At 45.5% G+C, this 17,817-nt stretch overlaps 1 protein-coding gene across 3 annotated transcripts in view; it reads left to right on the top strand.

Moving 5' to 3' along the window:
* Window positions 1–17,817, top strand: part of RSPH1 (radial spoke head component 1) — a 246,673-nt gene that overhangs the window by 138,267 nt on the left and 90,589 nt on the right. The gene's annotated exons all lie outside the window — the stretch shown is intronic.

The following is a 17,817-nucleotide window of genomic DNA, read 5'->3' as shown; positions in this document are numbered from 1 at the left end:
GTTTAGATAAGATGGCACAGTGGATGAGGACATACTTTCTTAAATTGAACACAAATAAGACTGATTTTGTGGGTAGGGCGGAAGGGGCATCCTATTAGAGAGTTGCACGGGGACAGAAATCTTACCCATCCCCGCCCGTCCCCGCTGGAATCTTACCCGTCCCCACCCATCCCCACTGGAATCTTACCCGTCCCCACCCATCCCCGCAAAAATTTAAACCATCCCAACCCATCCCCACCCGTCCCCGCAAGAATTTAACCCATCCCCACCCATCCCCGTAAGAATGTAACCCATGCCCACCCATCCCCATAAGAATTTAATGGTACATAAAAGAAAATTCCAGTCAGCTCCCTCAGTCTCTCTCTGGATTTGAGCCACAGCACTGTAGGCAAGGAAGGAATGGAAGTTGGAACTTGGAACACTCTGGTGCGCACATGTAAGATTTGTCTCTGATTCACTGGCAGTGTGTGCTGAGAGGTCGCCACATGCACGCGCCAGTAGGTCAGGTGACATCTGATTCTCGTGCCTGTGTCAGAGCTGAGGTCTGTGCACCAGCCTGGGAGCAAAGAGGATTAATAGTAACATAGTAAGTGACAGTAAATAGACCTGAACGGTCCATCCACTCTGCCCAATAGTCACACTCATGATCAATTCATCATTAAATCAACAAGTGTGATATTATATACTTGATTATGGTCTTTCTTTCGTGTTTCTGGAACAAAGACCACAGAAGTCTATCTGGCCCCATCCTTATGTTCCAACTGCTGGAGTTGCCATCGAAGCCCACTCCAGCCTATTCATGTTCTCATTTGTGGGACACAGACCATAAAAGTCTGTCCAGCACTGTCCTCATGTTCCAGCCACTGAAGTTACTGTCTAAGCCCTTTCCAGCCCATCCTACACCAGATTGCCATGTATGAGACACAGACCATACAAGTCTGCCAGGTATCAGCCCTAGTTCATCACAGCCAGAGTCGCCATCTAAGCGTCACTTGACACATCCACACACATGCAGCCATTTAAGGTTAGGTTTTTTATAACTTCCATTTTCTAATTAGAGATCCTTTGTGTTCATCCCATGCCTTTTTGAATTCCGTCATCATTTGTGACTCTACCACCTCCTTAATGGAAGACTTTTCACATTTATGCTGTTAAAGCAAGGAGGAAGAGGAGGAGGAGGAGGAGACAGCACTCAAAGAAATTGGTATTCGGTAGATGAGAGGCTGGTGCAGGTGGAGCTTACAATTCCACGGGAAGCCCACAGAACTGGTTCCATCCCCGCGGGAACCCCGCAGGAACTGACTCCGTCCCCACGGGAACCCCGCAGAACAGCTTCCATCCCCGTGAGAACCCCGCAGGAACTGCCTCCGTCCCTGTTCCGCGGGATTCCCGCGGGGACGGAAGCCGTGCAGCTCTCTACATCCTATCCCTAAAAAGGATCCTATTATTGGAGACAAGGAAATACAGTTACAATTAGTGTTATGATCGTGGTCAGAACCCCTCTCAAACTTACCTTTTTCCTGGGGGTCAGCTTCTTAGCTGGCTTCTGTTTCTTTTTTTTTTTTTTTTTTTTTTTATTAGTAATTTTTTATTGTTAACCATTCAAGATACATTGACATTTAAACAGTATCATAAAGCTATTACATAGTTAATCCCCCCTATTTCCCCACCTTGTATATTCCCTCCCCCTAGACTCGTGGTGTTTGATCTTGCTCCTGTAATTGTTCATATAGCGTCCATATTTTCGTGAAGGTCATCATAGTCCCTCTTCGTAATGCCGTTAGCTTTGACATTTGGTAGAGGAAATCCACTTTTTGCGTCACCGTCTGCAATGTAGGCATTTCCACTTGCTTCCACGCCCTGGCTAATGCAATTTTGGCCGCTGCAAAGTATTGGGTTGCTAGTCTGTGTTGCCAGCTAGGGATTGATACCGGCCGGAAGTGGAGTAGACATTGTTCTGCCCTATTTGGATAGGGCTTTTGGATTACTTTACTGACCAAATCCACCACTTTCGCCCAGTATACTTTTGCTTTCGGGCATTCCCACCATATATGAAGGAATGTGCCCCTTTGACCACACTCCCGCCAGCATTGTCCCGTCAGTCCCGGATATATTTTTTGCAGTTTAACAGGGGTGTAGTACCACCAATACAACATTTTGAACCCATTTTCATTTACTGATTGTGCTAAAGAAGATCTGAGCAAATATTTATAATTCCTCACCCATACCTCCTTAGGATAAGAGTATTGCAGCGCCTTATCCCATCTCGCATGGTAAAATACCTGAGGATCTGTACGGCTCAATAGGGCTAGATAGATACGAGTGATACTACCCTTTCCGCCCCCCCTGCCTATTGCTGATTCCAGGGCTGTTTCAGCTAGCTCTAATTCTTCTTGTGCTCGCCTCTTAACAAAGTTCCGAAGGCTGCAGTAGTAGGCCAGGTCCCTTTCCTCTAGCCCATATTCCTCTTGCAGATTTGCAAAACTAACCCACTCTCCCTCCTTCCAAACCTGTCCCAATGTACGCAATCCCGCTTTAGCCCATGTATCGAATATCTTTTCTGACCCTCCCATTGGGAATCCCTTCGCCCATCTGATCGCTGTTTGTCTATAATAGTTTCTCTCCGGGAACATTTGTTTCCTAATCTGATACCATGTCATAAGTGGGTGTTTCAGTGCCAGAGGCGTCTGTTTTATGATATGCGCTAGTTCTCCCCCTGGTATCCATAGAATATCTTCAATCTCACGCCTATGTAGCCATGCCCTCTCCCAATGCAACCATTTCTTTGAGGCCCCGGGGGCCCACTCCGCCAACACTCTTAGTTGGGCTGCTTGATAATAAAGAAAAAAATTGGGAACTCCCATGCCTCCTCGCTCATAGGGTTGACACATCATCGCTCGTCGCACCCTCGGTGGACGTTTCCTCCAGATATACACAAATATTTTGCGATTCAGCTTATCAAAAAAGGAGGCCGGAATTGGGAGAGGTAGTGCCAGAAAGAGATATAGTAATTTGGGAAGCAGCATCATCTTAACAGCGTGTATACGGCCCTTCCAAGTAATATTAAGGCCCTCCCAACCATCAAGTTCTTTAAATAACTCCTCTGTTTTACCAGGGAAGTTAGCAAGAAAAAGGTCCTCCACCTTTGGTGTGATCTGTATGCCTAAATACCTAATGGATTTTTGCGCCCAAACAAATGGGAAAGCTGCACGAAGACCCGGCAGATCTCCTGTTGCTACTGTAAGGTTAAGAAATACAGATTTAGCTAGATTTGGTTTAAAGCCGGATAACTGTCCATAGTGTGTCATATGTTCTATTACCCTCTTTACTGAAATTTCAGGTTGTGCTAATGTCAATAAAATATCATCGGCAAAAAGCATAAGTTTATGTTCTCTCCATCCTCTCACTATCCCTCTAACCTCCTTATCTTTCCTCACCAGACATGCCAATGGCTCTATATATAAGGCAAAAAGGAGTGGAGATACCGCACATCCCTGTCGAGTCCCTCGCCCTAGGTTAAACGTTTTAGTATATGCTCCGTTAATTTTTAATGTGGCTAAAGGGCCTTTGTATAGGAGTTGGAGCCAGACTAAGTATCTCCCTGTAATACCTACTCGCCGTAATACCGCAAATAAAAATGTCCAGTCCACGCGATCAAACGCTTTCTCAGCATCAATTGAAAGCAAAACTGCTGGCGTCTGATCATCCCTTACTTGTTGGAGGACATGCATTAGACATCTAATATTATCGAATGTTTGACGTCCAGCTATAAATCCCGCCTGATCTGCATGTATTATGTGCGGCATTTGTTCTTGTAACCTACGGGCTAATATTTTTGTAAAGATTTTATAATCCACATTAAGGAGTGAAATCGGCCTATAGGAGCTACAGAGCTGGGGATCTTTCCCTGGTTTTGCTATTAAAGTCACCCCTGCTAATCTCCACGAAGGAGGGAGTTCCTGGGCACCTTCCAGCGTATTAAATAGTTGTAACAGCACCGGAGCCAGGTGCTTCGCAAACAATTTGTAAAATTTTGTGGGAAATCCATCAGGGCCTGGGGCCTTGCCATTCGCAAGGTCCGCTATCGCCCAGTTGACATCTTCGAGCGTTATGGGGGCAGATAAAGATTCAGACTCTCTGCTTCCTATTTGGGGAATATCCACCTCCTGTAAATATTGTTCAATTACTGCTGTTTCTGATGTCTGTTCTGCCTCATACAGTGTCTTATAATAATCTAGAAAAGTGTCCTGAATTTGCTCTGTCTGAGTGACATATTCTCCCGTTTGATTCTGAATGCCCCCAATGTAATTACGCTGGGCCTGCTTTTTAAGCTTATTAGCCAGCAGCCTACCCGCTTTGTCTCCAAATTCAAAGTGCTCCTGCTGCACCTTTTGTAATTGTGCGGCTAAGTCTGCTAATTGAAGTTCATTAAGCTTTAGTCTCAACTGATGTAGTTTCTCCCATCCTTTAGTGTCCGCTGGCTTCTCTTTATGCTCCTGTTCTATTCTCCGCAGTTCCTCCCTAAGGTTATTCTCCTGTTCTGTGCGGGTTTTAATAATGTGGGCCCGTAAGGCGATCAAGTGCCCACGAATCACAACCTTCAATCCCTCCCACAGACTAGCCGGTTGGATTTCTCCCGTGTCATTGTATTCTAGATATTCTACAATATATTTTTCTATCACTGGGACATTTTTCATGTCATTTAGGATAGCCTCATCCAGTCTCCAATATCTGGGGCCTATAAATTTGGAGCCAGCTCGAATTACTAGTATCACTGGAGAGTGGTCAGACCATGTTCGTGGTTCAATAGCTAGCTTCTGTACCTTATTTGCTAGGGCCCCCTCACCTAGCCAACAGTCTATTCTAGAATAGGAGTGATATTTGGAGGAATAGTATGTGTAATCTTTCTTAGACCCCTGATTCGCCCTCCACAGGTCTATCAATCCCCATCGGGCCATAAATCCTTTTAACAATTTCCTATCAGCTTTAGCATATGGAGCTTGGCCCGTGGAGTTGTCTAGTGGCGGGTGTATAGTCACATTGAAGTCTCCCCCTACCAGCAATATACCCTGTTGGTGGCGCTGTAATACCTGTTCTATCTGTTCTATATGTGGGCCTTGTCCCTGATTTGGGGCATATACGTTAAGTATAGTGTATTGGATATTGTATAGGGAGACCACCATCAATAGAAACCTACCCTCTTTATCAGTTATATTCTTTAGCACCTGCCACGGATGTGTCCCAGCTAACGCTATCATCACTCCTCTCTTTTTTGGGGTAGCTGCACATGACGAGAAACACATTATAGGGTATCGCTTGTGGTATACTAACTTCTCATAGCCTTTTTTAAGATGTGTCTCTTGCAAGAGAACTACATCCGCTTTTAGGCGCTGCATCTCTTTAAACATTAACTTGCGCTTCATAGGTGAATTAAGCCCCCTCACATTCATAGTTACACACGTGATCATTTTATCTGCCATTTCTAATCATACATCTTGTGATACAACCACCACTTAGTCTCCCCCTCCCTCCCCCCTATCCCCTTCCCCCCTCCCCACCCAACCTGAAACCATAACCAACAAGTCCCTCTCACCCGAAGGGACATGTCTTTGGAGTTGTGACTCAATGTCCCGATATCTTCGCCAGTTTGCTAAATATGTCTGGCCCTCGAACTGGAGATAATCTTCGTATCATTGCCGTTATATATCCAACCAGGAAAAGTTGCAGTCTTTGTAATCCATAGGAAAACTCTAAATCAGTTGGGCTTTTCCTCTATAGTTGTATGCCCCGATACTTGCCGTCTCAGGCGTCCACGCCCCTGAGAGACCCGCTGCCATTTGGATTTGTAGCTCTTTGATGGGTCTTTTATTGACTGTGATCGTCCTGTTTCCGCCGACGATTCCGGGTCCATATAATCTTGAGCCTCATCGATTGATATTACTCTTCGCTGTTTGCCTTCTCGGTAGAATACTAGGGCAAACGGGTGCTGCCATTTGTATTTAATGCCATCTGCTCGCAGATGTTCTGTCAGCGGGCGCAATGCTCTCCTGCGTTTGAGCGTTGTAGCTGATATGTCGTGAAATAATTCTATAGGGTATGTTTCCCAGATAATGGGCCCGCTCGCCCTCGCCTTATGCATGACCTCTTCTTTAGTCTTAAATTCTGTGAAACATGCCACAATATCCTTGGGCACATTAGCTTTACGTGAGCCCAACGCCCGGTGTGCCCGCTCTATTCGGATGGTTTCGGGGGCCACAACCTGCTCCGGCGTGGACAGAAGATGGGCTGCCATTGCCTGCACCACTTGCTCACTGTTATTATACTCCGGTAACTCGGGGAGGCCTCTTATCCTGATGTTTGCCCGTCTGCTCCTGTTCTCGAGGTCTTCCACCTTGTCAGTGAGAAACCGTACCTCTGATTGCTGTTCCAGCAGTTGCCTCTCAACCGTCTTTATAGAGTCCGCTTGTTCTTCTAGGCCAGCCTCAGTCTCATTGACTCTGTTTCCCAGCTCTTTTATCTCTCCCCGCAGGTCTGCCCCCAACTGTGCAAATTCTCTGCGCATTTCTTTCATCTCTGATTTTATATCCTGGAACCATGTTCGCAGCTGGTCCCATTTATCCGGCTGCATATCTCCATCTCCTTCTTCCCCGTTGTCTTTAGGGTCCGCTGATGCGCCTGGCCTCATGGCGCTCACGTTCGCGCCCTTTTCCGCGGCCTGTGTTTCTGGCGCCTGTTCTCGCTGTTGAAATGCAAAGGCGTTTAAATTCGTCGTTTTAAGCTTGGAGTTCGACATCGTTAGGTCCGCGATCTTTCGTCTCGCTTCTGGTGCTCTTAGAATCCACCCGAAGGCTCAGACAGCAATATTTTATCTCCTTTTTAAGCTGGCTATCGGGAGCTCCGCTTTCAAGCTGCCATTGCGGAGCGTGACGTCACTTCCCCCGGCTTCTGTTTCTTTTGTCTGTCCTTTCTGAGCTAGCTCTCTCTCGCTATGCTGGCAGCTTCTAGCAGCATGACTCTAATTGTTTCACTTTACTACAGCTGTGTGTGTGGACTGAGTTAGCTCTACCTCTCTTTGGGTGTACTGGCTTCAAGAGCTTCACGGTGCTGCATTGGTGTGGGTTGGGCCTCTCGGGGTTTCAGTGTGCTGTCTGCCTGGCTCTAGGGAGTGTGACATCATCTGGGAGGGCCTTGATAAGGAAGTGGTGTTCTTCCCTTCAGGGCCTTTGCAACGTTTGCTTTAGGTAGGGTGGTGCAGTGTGCACTTCTGACTTTGGGTCTAGTTTCCCTGCTTGCTTTTGCTAAAAGTCCAGGTTAGTGTTAGTGCAATGTGCACTGGTGACTGTGTGTTTAGCATTCCTCCTTTTCCCTTGTGGTTCCCCTGCATTTCCCTCTTGGTGCTTTGGTAGCATTGCTGTGTGTAGGGCTTTGGAAGTTCTGTTGCTGATAGAAGTACTTCAGGGTTTGGTGTTGTTAGGAACACTGCAGATTTGGCTGTTAGAAGTACTTCTGGTGTTTGTGCTGTTGGGAGCAGTGCAGTCTTTGCTGTTTGTGTTTGGTGCTTTGGAAGCACTTTTGGCTTACGTGTTTAGCTTCCCTGTTTTTCCCTTGTGGCTCCCCTGTCTTCCCTTTTAGTGCTAGGAGCTCTTCTGGTTGTTTGGTGCGTGGGGGCACCTTAGATAGTTTAGAGTTGTAGAGCTGCTGTAGCTTGGTGTTTTGGAAGCACCTTTATTAGCTTTGTGTTTAGCTTCCCTGCCTTCCCTTGTAACTCCCCTGCTTTTCCTTTTGGTGCTGTGAGAAGCACTCCTGTTAGGTCAGTGCCTAGGGGCACTCCTGTTAGTATAGGACTTAGGAAGTCCTTGTGTTAGGTTACTGTTAGGAACACTTCTGTTGGTTTAGGGCTTGGGAGCAATTAGGTCAGTTTAGGATTTAGGAGTACTTCTGTTTCCAGTCCTGGTCCCTGTGTCATCCGGTTTCCGGTAAGTCCTGCCGGCCACTCAAACCCAAGGGCTCAACCCTTGGGGGGGGCAGTGGCTAAGCGCAGGTGAAGCTGTACGGACCAGTCCAGTGTGTTCCAGTCCGGTGTGCTCCAGTCCAGTGTGTATTCCAGTCCGGTGTGTGCCAGTCCAGTGTTCCAGTCCTGTGTCCTCCAGTCCAGGGGATTCCAGTCCTTGTGTTCCGGCTCGCTGGGTGGTGCCTGCAGTCCTTGCCGATGCCAGTGTGCTTGCCCAGTGTTGGTTGGTGGGTTTTGCCTGCTGCTGTTGCGCCTCATCAGCAGCCCAAAGGCTCACATTTGCTCCAGAGCCCGGCCCCGCGGGCTCTGAGCCTGAGAACCTGACAATTAGACATTTGAAGTTTAGGAATTCTGATTGACTCATTGTTATTTCTGCCAGAGATTAACCTGATTATTAATTTTTTTTTTAAACTGAGATTACCACAACATATTTGAGATACTAAACAAATGCACTATCATCTTTGTTAGCAGCATTAATTTACTCACCACCAAGGTCAAACTAACTGGTCTATAGTTCCCAGTAAAATTACCAGACATCCCTGATTTCAGACCCATGACCCTGACCTTTCTATTTGGCTAACTTCTATCCCCAATTTTAATAATAGGGGAGGGGTGTTGTATTGAAGTTTGGCATGGTATTGCCCATACCCACCTCCTCTCCTGTGGTATGCCTCTTGTCATCCCTCCAGGGTTTTCCTTTCTTCTGAAACTTCTCTTCATATCTTCTTCCTGTTTGCTTTGATGCCAGCATTAAAAAGAATAAGGATGCACTGTAGGATGCTGCAAGTCTCTACCACATCCCGCTCCTATGGTAATGTCACGAAATGCCTAGCCACCCTCCTGGGGTTACCCCGCAACTGCTTAGAGGGCCTGTCCCCAGCACAGCTCAGGTCCGCCTGCATCTGCTGCCTGTACTCTACACTGGCACCCTTCTCCCACTGACTGGGTCACAACCACCTCTGGGCGAGTCTCCTCCCAAATTGTCGCCAGTGATTTCTAGTATAGTGGAGGACACACTCCCAGTGGTCCCATAGTTCCCAGGAAGCACTCACAGACCCAACACACAAACCACCAGGATTCTTTATCAGTCCAGACAAAGAGGCAATAAACTGAAACTTTTTATTGTCTTAAAAATTGAGCAATGAACAAAAAATGTGCAATCAGCAATTAGCACTAACTAAACATTTGTTTAATTTCTAGAAAATGAGAAGATCAGGACGTATACTTCACCGAGCCTCAGCAAAGAGATCTGTCTCTCTTTTCTCCCTGGCTAAGACTGAACAAAGCCAGTACACTTCAAATGAAAATGAGCTCCTGGGCCAATCAGAGCACAGAACAAGAAAATTTCAAAAATATATTTATTTATTTATGACATTTATATCCCACAGTATTCCCACCCAAGGGCAGGCTCAATGTGGCGTACAATAGTTAATATGCAACAATAGTATAAAATACAAGGTCACAAGAGGGAGAAAGAAATAACTGAGGAGGAAAGGAAGATATGGGAGGTGATAAATTATCACTCTAATCCAACGGAATAGGTAGAATCTATTATCAACAAAAATTATATATCTCTTTCTACCTTATATACAATCTGTTAGCAAGCAACTATGGCTGCCCCTGGGCAATGCAATTTCAAACAATCACAAAATGTGGAGAGAAAAAAAAAAAAGACATCAGGTATTACAGCGACACCTCTTTGTCAAAGGACAAGCCTTTTGTATAATGAGGGAACTGTGTCAATCATGTGTCTTCAAAAAAACTCCACAACACTCTTTGCCACTGGCTTAACCATGTGCTATACAAACATTTGTAAAGGAGACTTAAATAATCAAATCTAAATTCAAAAGGCTTGGAAGGAGTACTTATCTTGGCTGAAGAATTATCCTGCTTTATGGACCCAGCCTCGCATCCACTGTACTCCTCGCTTAAATAAAGTCCCGACAGGGTTGCCCTGTTTCGCTACGATATAGCTGCTTCAGGGGAATATTCATGTGTATGAAAAAAATCCAAGCTTCTAACTTCTCGCCGTCTCCACTTTACTCTGGTTCAAAACATGGCGGACGGTCTCTCCGCTTTCACAATCTGTTCATATACTCAGCGTCTGACGTCACCCGAGAATGCTCCAATCACCCGGACTATTCGTCAGAGAAACGCTTTCCATTCGATAGCTACATTTTAGGTGATAAATTATCACAGAGAGAGCCGTGGGTTAAAAGGGCGTTGCACCAGAAGGGTCCACGACATATGCTCTGCCAAATAGGAACATCTTGAGTTGCTTCTTAAAGGTCGGGTGATCAGGAGTGAATTTAACTTCTCGAGGCAGCCTGTTCCACAATTGAGTGCTGAGATAAGGGAAAGAGAAACCATAGATGGTCTTATATTTGAGGCCACAAGGAGCCGGGTAGTGGAGATTGAGGTGCAAGCGGGCCGACCGTCGGGAATTCCTGGGCGGCAGGTTAATGAGAGAGTCCATATAGGAAAGGGCTTCTCCATAGATGATTTTGTGCACCAATGCGCAGGTCTTGAACGCGATGCGGCCCTTCACAGGAAGCCAATGCAGCCGCTCACAAAGTGGTTTCGAACTTTCAAATCTCAATTTGCCGAAGATGAGTCGAGCTGTTGTATTCTGAGCGGTTTGTAATTTTTTTAGGAGCAGGTTTGTGCATCCCCCGTAGATACTGTTGAAATAATCAAGACGGCTAATTACCAGGGACTGGACTAGATTGCGGAATATGTCTTGAGGGAAGAAAGGCTTGATACACTTAAGCCTCCAAAGAGAGTAGAACATTTGCTTGACTGTAGAATTCATATGCTGCTCCAATGTCAAAGATCTGTCAACCAGGACTCCCAAGATTTTTAGGGATGCCGAGATAGGCAGGATGAGCTCCTTGCTTCCTGTTTGTGTTTAACTAAAGAGAAAACATTCTTTTTCTCCAAGGACAAACAGGCTGGTTCATTCTCACAAGTGGGTCGACGATCTGCGTCGGCCTGGGAACTGGCATAATACACAGCAAAAAATTTGTTAGAGCCTTCAGACAAGCGCTCTGCGTTCGATTGCACATGCGCGGAGTGCTTTCCTACGCACCATGCAGCCGCACTCCTCAGTTCTCTTTTTTCCGCACAAAGAGCAGCAGATTTTTCTGTGCTCCTTCTTCACCCGGGAACGAGCCTTCAGTGCCTTTTTTTGGCATTTTTCACCCTTTTTTCTCTTTATTCTGTTTATTTCTTCTAAAAAAAAAAAAAGCTTCCTTTTATTTTTCCCTACATTAGTTTTGGCCCACGTCGAGTTTTCTTTCTTTTTTCGTCGCAGCCAAAGTTAGCCTTGCTCAGTCAAGTTTCTTCTCCCTTCGTGCCTTTTTTTCTGGCACAATCGTGTTTTTTATTTCGCCAGAGCTGTCTTCCCTTCCATGTCATCGAAGACTCCCAGTGGCTTCAAACGTACTCGGAGCAGCCGGACCATCTCAGGCACAGATACCCATTCCTGGTGTATCCAGTACCTTGAGCCCGACCATAGCCTGGCAAGTTGTCTCCTCTGTCTTCGTATGAAAAAAAGGACACAAATTGTTTGAGAGGCTCAGAGAGAAAACCTTTTTGGAGCCCGGTCCGGTCCTTCAACGTCGGCATCGACATTGAGATTGGCGGAATCGACGTCGGCATCGAGGGAAGCATTGACGTCAGGAGTGGAGGTAGGGATGGCTTAGAGACCCCGACACACTGGGAGCAGTGAGGCATCGAGTGGGTCTCCACCTGTCTTGAGGCCTCCTGCTGTGCAGGCCCCCCGGGACCGACCATTGTTGGACCCGACACCGAGGCATCGTGAGGATTCTCTAAAGGTGGACAAAGCCATGGGACCGGACGGGATCCACCCCAGGATATTGAGGGAGCTCAGAGAGGTTCTGGCTGGTCCTCTTAAAGATTTGTTTATAGTTCAACATTTTATTGATGATAGTTCAAATATTGTTAACATGCTCGTAATATAACATATTACAGAACCAAACCTTCCATACAATGAAAAACAGATTTCATATCATCAACATTTTTAACATTTTCTTCCCCCCCGCCCCTCCAAACTCCCACAACCCCTCCCCCCCACCCATTCTTCTGGGCAACTGGTTTTTATTTATACTGTAACAGCCCATGCAACTTATGTACTTATCCCCTCCAACGATCATATGGTCTGATATCGTAAAGAATGACTGAAATGTATCCCCATCTGTCTTATGGTCTGGAATTCCTTCAATTATTTAATCCAGAGGCCAAACCGTAGGCCTTGTCTCTTATAGCCTCCCGTTCTCCAGTCAGACCCTTCCTATTGAGGTCCAATTTGAGTCAGTAACACTGTCATATGAGATATATAATTCAGTTACATAACACCAACAGTAACCCATCATCAATATACCGTTAATCCCTTTTCATTGTCTTCCTCCTCTACTTACTAACTAGTCTTAAGTCCTTTAACTTATAAGCAACAGCCTCCCCTTCCCTTTAACTACCCCTCTATCCAGTGGCTCCACTTCCCCCCCCCCCCCTCTTTACTGGACTCCTGACCTCCTCCTTTACCGTTATTCCTTTATTCCATACCTAACGGTCTTATTCGTGACTACGAGAAAGTATTTAGTACTAAACTCCTGGCTCGGTGGGGTAAAGCTTGAATATAGGAGTCCCATACCAATAAAAATTGTTGTTTTCATCTAAATGTGAGTCTGGCATATTGTGCCTCCAACAACATTAAGTTATGTAATCTACTTCTCCACTGCCAAAAGGAGGGAGCCAAGTCGCTAGTCCATACCCCCAGGATAACTCTCTTACCCAGCATTCCGGCCTTCCGGAGAAAACTCTTAAAGTGTCTAGGTTGTGATCCAAAATCTTCAAATCGGTCTAAGAGCAATCCCATTGCGGATAATTCGATGTGCCTTCCTCCCAAGCTCCCTAAATAGTCCACTATGTCCACTCAAAATTTCCGAACCAAAGGACAATTCCAAAAGGCATGTATAAAAGAGTTATTTCCTGTCTTACATTTTTTACAAATTGGGGTCTCTATTCCTCCTGCTTTGAAGAGCCGCTCTTGTGTAAAGTACGCTCTATGTAGCATCCGAAAATTGCAATCCTGTAACTCTGCACTCACCGATCCCGATGGTATCCTACCCACTAATTGGTTTAGCTTAATCACTGCCCCCTGGATATCTAAATCCTTCTTCCACTTGTCTTGTAATGCCGTTTTCTCTGGAGGGTTTTGTATATCCTCCAATGCTTTTTTCAGAGTCGACACCAAAACTCCACGATCTTGAACGGGTTCAAAAAAATTTTTTAATCTCTGCCTAAGGGGGAATCCCTCTGCTTGTATGGGCATTGTTTTAATATAATTTTGTGCCTGCCTATATGCAAACATATCTTTCCTCTCTACCTTCCCGGATTGTAATAATGTCTCCCATGGAATAAGTTTCTGTTCCTCATCCAATAGATCTCCAGCATATCTAATCCCAGCTTGTGCCCATCGCCTAAAGGTCTGATTCTCCATCCCCGGGGTAAACTCTACATTACCAACCAACAGCAGTAAATCTGATTGTTGGTCATTTCCTTTCAATAAGGGAATCAATTATTTCCATGTTGACCTAAGCGATTTCAGAAGGAGACCTGACCTTTGTTCCTCTGGGATCCGCGTCCTTGGACACTGGACCAAAGATAAAATATTCCACTTACCATATAAAATTTTTTCCAGTGCTCTAGGTGTGTATTGCTGAGTGTCTAGCATCCAGTCTCCCAGATGCCGCAAGAGGCAGGCCCAATTGTAACTCCGCATATCCAGAATTCCCAGTCCTCCTTGTCTCCAACCTCCAACTAAATATTTAAATGGAGTTCGAGGTATTTTTCCCCTGCCAGCAAAAATAGGATACCATTTTATAAAGCTCATCTACTTCCCTCTTTAGTAGTCTAAGGGGCAAGGTTTGCAACATATAAAGCCACCTGGGAAACAAAATCATATGAAACAACTGAATACGTCCATACAGCGTAATTGGCAACAAGTGCCAATTAGTTAAGGATTGTTTCGTCTGATCCAAGAGACTTCTTACATTAAGATCCTGTATCAAAACCGTTTTATAGGGCAGTTTGATTCTTAAATATTGGAAATAGCGATTAGCCCATTTTAAAGGAAAGTTACCTTCCCATCTTCTTCGTATCAAGCTGTTAGTAGGCAATGCCAGAGATTTATCCAAATTCAACTTAAACCCAGAGAAATCCCCAAATTCTTCAAAACTCTCCATCAACACGTGCAGGGAATCCTTGGGTTCAGTCAAATGGACTAACAAGTCATCGGCAAAAGCCGATATCTTAAATTCTTGGTCTCCCATTTTAACCCCTTTAATCTCCGGGTTCATCACAATCGGGGCCTGGAGCCTTTCCTAACGTCCCTTGTTGTATCACTTGAATCACTTCATCTTCTGTAATTTCTTGATTCAATTTATTACAACCTGCTTCTTTTAAACTTGGTAATACCTGTCCCTCTAGATAGGCCCGACTCTCTAAAATATCCTAGGATGGGCGTGTATAAAGCTCCTGATAATATTTTTGGAAAGTAGCAGCTATTTCCCCATCTGTTCGGACCATGCGGCCCTCTGTTGTCTGAAGTTGCAGAACCTTTTGCCTTCCCATTTTCTTTTTAACCAGACCAGCTAACATTCTCCCTTGTTTGTTCCCATGTAGGTATAATTTATATTTATAGTACTGCAACGACTTAACCGCCCTAGCATGCAGCTGGGTGTTTAAAGCAGCCTGCAAAGCTAGAAGGTTCATTTTGTTTTGCGTGGAGGGTCTATCTGCCCATTGTCTTCTGGCCTCTCCTACTTGTCTATTTAATCGCACAATGGCTTTATCTCTCATCTTTTTTTTATGACTCGTATAGGCTACTATTACCCCCCTTAATACTGCCTTCGCAGTATCCCAAAAAAAGTATGGGGTCATCTCTATGTACTTCGTTATGTATCTGATATGCCTGCCACTGCTTCCCTAGATGCTCCTGAAACTCTCTATCGTGGATCAAATATGTTGGGAATTGCCACTGGAACTGCTGCCCCTGTCCAAATTGGTCCCTCAAGGTCCACCAGATATAGGCGTGATCTGAAACCCCATAGGGACCGATACCCGCATCCTGAACTCTCGTAAACAAGGAGCTTGAGAGGAGCCAATAATCTATGCGGGCCTGCGAGGAGTGAGCTCTAGACATATGGGTGTAATCTTTTTCATTCGGATGAAGCAAACGCCATACATTTATCAAGTCCAAAGCCTCACATAGCATTGGTATCCCCTTCCGAAATGTCCTCTCATCAGCCCTCTGACCTTTTGAGGAATCCATACCAGGATCACTGACCGTGTTCAAATCACCTCCCAGAATCAACGGAATCCCCTCATGCTGAGCTAGGGCGTGGACCAGCGACCTGAAGAATGTTTGATTATATACGTTGGGTGCATAAATGTTTGCCAACACAAATGGTTGTTGGTTAATTAGCACTTTACCTATAACATATCTCCCATCTGCCGCCTGCCAGCATTCTTTAACTTGTACATCTAATGTTTTACGGAATAATATCAGTACCCCTGCTTTACCATTTTGGGCTGGGGCCTCCATCAGTGACCCAACCCACCATCTTTTGAATTTAGCATGCTCCACTGATGTAAGGTGTGTTTCTTGTAAAAAGCTAATATCTGCTTTTTGTCTGTTTAATAATTGTAAGATTTTTTGATGTTTTATTGGTGATTTTACTCTTCCCACATTCCAGGATATAAATTTCAACGGGTTCATCCTTCCCCTTTCAAATTCCAGTATTTCTCAACTAACAATTCCTCCACTATCAGGAGAGTCGACCCAGCCTCCAATCCTCCGTTGTTACCTCCATCAGTCACCAGTGTTTTATAGTACGCCATGTCCAGCCTCCTCTTAGGGAGACGCAGAGCCACTCCCACCGTCCCTCCCGTTCCCCCCCCCTCTTTAAAATCCCTCCCTCTCCAGTTATTCCCCCCTTAGTATCCCTTAGTCCTTCAAACCACCCCCTTTGAGGTGTGCCTGTCCACAGCATTCTGCGGTTGGCGTCTCCTCTTCGATCACCCTCAGAGAGGAGCCCCCCCCCTCCAGAACAGCTTATTCTCTGACCATCATTGCTTCCACTGTCTAATCTACGGAGTGATATATTTAACTATAACTCAGTGTGTCAACCACCCCCGTCTGTGGTTGTATTCTATGGCAGCCAATGTAATATATCCCTTTGTTGTATATGTAATTAACCACACATTACTTAACCATTTCCTATCCAATCATCTATTACAGTAAAACTTTCCATGCTTCTGCACTCATTCACAGCATGACTTACATTCATCTTCCCCATTCAATTACCGCTACGCTTCCCCCATTCTTCATCCTTACATGTTCTTTAAGTCCACCATACCGTTCTTCCATATGGCTCTCTCCACTCCATCTCCATACAGCCCCTAGGCCCCCAATTGCGGGCTTCCTAGTTATTCCATTATCAAGTTATTATAGATATCCAACCCATTTCAGTCAGCAGGGATCAAATGATTCTTCTCATCATGTTCAGCTCGTGGTTCCTTTCCTGCTTGCATGCTTATCTGTCCGCTCTTTATCTCCATATGAACTGAAAGGTGGGGTATAAAACGAGTCTCTCCAATCCCTAGTCTTTTTCCAAAAGTCCTTTGGGGACTCTGATATCTGTTCCGGGCTTTCACTGCTTGCATATCAATCTCCAGTCTCCACTCTTATCCCATTGACACTGTGTCGTGGCTCATCTCACCAAAGCCTGGGGTAGTCTATTTGCCAAAAATGAACTTAATTTAGATCCTTTAAATAGTTAACATCCAAGAGTCGTCACCTGTATCGAGTTCCTGCTTCTTGCTCTCGATCTCAGGCCTGTGCTATTTTTCAGCTCTCTCCCTTTGCTGCAGTGCATGATTATTTAGAAATGCTCGTGCCGCTTCGGGTGACTCCAAAAAGGTTGCTTTCCCATCCGTAAAGACTTTTAGGCGGGCTGGATATAACAATGCAAATTGCACTTGTCTCTGATGTAAGGCTGAGCAAATGGGTGAGTATGCCTTCCTTAGTTGCGATACTCTAGTGGAAAAGTCTTGGAAACATAGAACAGACTTGTTTTCATACTGCAGCGGGCTTTTTGCTCGGATTGCTTTTAAAAGTTCCATCTTGTGAGCATAGTTCAACAGCTTAATGATAACCACTCTGGGTTTGGCGTCGCCGCTCCGTTTCAGGCCTAACCTATGGGCCCATTCAATCCTGAGTGGTCCGTTTGCTGACTGCACGTGAAGCTTGGTCCGCAGCCACTCCTCCAGGAACGGACGCAACTCCGCATCTGTGATAGTTTCAGGTATGCCCACTAACCGGAGGTTTGCTCTTCTTGACCTATTTTCCAAGTCATCTAGTTTGTTTTCTAGGTCTGTGAGCTTTGCGGTCATGCCTCCTTGTCAGTATCCATTTTCTGGACGTGGTCTTCAAGATCGGAAATTCGCTGACACGAGGCTGTGAACTCTCCCATAAGTGCTCCCATCTTACCATCCAGCTTTTCCAGTTTATCTGATAAGTTTTGAAATTTGGCATCCAACAATGTATTTAGCGCCTGGGTGACTTCAGTAATAATCTCGGCCACCCACGCGGAGCTGACTGAGGTCGAGCTTTCTTCTTCTACTGCCGCCATTTTGTGTACCCCCGCTGTTTTCAGCTTTTCTCCTTGTTTTCTTGGCGTTCTTGTTGCCATCTATTTTTCGCTCTCGTTTCAGCTGCTCGT

Source organism: Microcaecilia unicolor, chromosome 5 (assembly GCF_901765095.1).
Source record: "Microcaecilia unicolor chromosome 5, aMicUni1.1, whole genome shotgun sequence".
In the NCBI taxonomy this organism is placed as follows: Eukaryota; Metazoa; Chordata; class Amphibia; order Gymnophiona; family Siphonopidae; genus Microcaecilia; species Microcaecilia unicolor.
The sequence above is the reverse complement of the archived record's forward strand: the minus strand, read 5'-3'. Positions and strand labels throughout refer to the sequence as shown.